The sequence below is a fragment of the Aptenodytes forsteri genome, unplaced genomic scaffold, assembly GCF_000699145.1.
Source record: "Aptenodytes forsteri isolate BGI_AS27 unplaced genomic scaffold, ASM69914v1 Scaffold307, whole genome shotgun sequence".
NCBI classification, from domain to species: domain Eukaryota; kingdom Metazoa; phylum Chordata; class Aves; order Sphenisciformes; family Spheniscidae; genus Aptenodytes; species Aptenodytes forsteri.
Genome location: NW_008795303.1, coordinates 1779768 through 1781811, shown reverse-complemented (window position 1 = coordinate 1781811; position 2044 = coordinate 1779768).

Genomic DNA, 2044 nt, shown 5'->3' with positions numbered 1-2044 from the left:
AAATTTTCCTAAATTAGTTTAAAAAATTGGAGGGGGGAGAGGATTTCTTTTTATTTCCTTCACTGTAGTTCAAACATCAGCGCTCACTGTCACTCATCTGAGACAATCCAGGAAATCAGTCTGCTCAAAAGCAATCTGCTTTCACTCTTTGCAAAAGAGGTACAATTTTGCTTGTTTTGCCTCACTAATTGTAAATTTTGCAAGTGATAAAGTAGAGTCTGGGAAGTTTCATAAATTTTATTTCTGAATTCTGTTTATATCCACATGGTGTATAATAATATATTCTCACATTTTCCCCATTTAAATTATTTCATCTGTGATCCAGAATAGATGGAATAGTGCCAGAAGTCTGAAAGGTGAGATAGGGAACAAAAAGGTTCCTCAAATCTTTCCGTTCTGATATTTTAAATTTAACATACTCTGTTCAACTGCTGGGCTTGCAGCAAAAGCTTATAAGCAAAGAATGGGTGCCTCAGCCTGTCAAACTAGATTAGTCAGTTCAGTATCTTGTTCATGGATGTGCCAAACAAAGGGAAAGCCTGAAATGCCAGAATTGCCTGAAGAATAGGAAGATATTTCGCTACATACATTACGTGATGTACCAGGATATGTTCATGTTGTTTTCAGGAACATTATTCCTTCCAGTATTTCTGTAGCTCAAAGCAAGAATTACAAGCCTAAAATTTCAAATGCTCCTGATAATTTTGTACCCCATATTTTGGAAGTCATCTGGATGACCTTAGTGAAAAACAAGACACTTAAAAGATAAAAAGCAGTTTTTTTCCTAAAATTGGGTGTCTAGAACAACAGAACTGACTGGACTTTGGTTGGTACAAGTATTTGGCGCATAGTTTCTTTGCCAAAGGGTGCACGGTCCCCTCACTTGGCTTCGGGGGGGAGGGGGGGGCAAGTAAGCATTTGGGTACAAAGTCTTAGAGATGCAAGTCTTGTACTGTAGCCTTGAACATGTGTCAGACATTTGTTACGCTCTGAATGGGGATCAAAAAGGGCATTAGGCTGAAATTTTATGTATCATTATTTCTTTATTAGAGACTGAGGTAGGACCACATCCTGGGGTTGCTAGACCAACAGATGTGGGATTCTTGGATCTAGAGGTCACAGAAATGCTTTGGCAAATTCAAGGTTTGTAACTCTTCCTTTAAAAAGATCACTGATTAACTCTACTGATTTTAGTGGTGTTCTTAGCTTGACCTGTTGTAAATGAGAAAAGAATCAAATCCAGACATTTCCACAAACAACAGTTCTTGTGATGATAGCTGCAATATTTTTTTCAGAGTTCAGGGAAGCAGAGAGAAGAAGCCAAATAACTGGAACTAAAACATGGTAAGGAATAAAAACATCATAAATTTTCAAACACAGTAAGAGCAAGAAATATATCGAGACCCTGCGTTCAGGGAAGCAGAGAGAAGAAGCCAAATAACTGGAACTAAAACATGGTAAGGAATAAAAACATCATAAATTTTCAAACACAGTAAGAGCAAGAAATATATCAGAGACCCTGCAGAGACCATAAATGATGAAACTACAACAGAAAGGCTCAGAAAAAAATGAAGCCATAGAGGAAAAGCTAAGTGTATTTTGTAACCGCATTTGCCTGGGGGGGGGGAAGAGGATATGCTGGTACCCATCAGAACACTTTTTTACAGTAAGCACATGGAAGATCTGTAGAATAGAAGATTCTGTAGATCTGTGTCAATAGAAGTAGTTACAGAGTGAAAAAAAGAAAGAGTGGTAAGAACTGGATGGACAAGATGGTAGGAACTCATGATTTCTGAAGGTACTCTCAAGGATAAAAAAGCCAAACCACTAAATCCCTTAAAACGGCCTCATGACCAGAAAAGTGGCAATAGTTTTTACAAAGGCTTTCAAAAGAGATTTGAGGAACTATATAAGTTGTGGTGAATGGAGTTCAATCCAGTTGGCGGCCGGTCACGAGCGGTGTTCCCCAGGGCTCAGTTTTGGGGCCGGTCTTGTTCAATATCTTTATCGATGATCTGGATGAGGGGATTGAGTGCACCCTCAG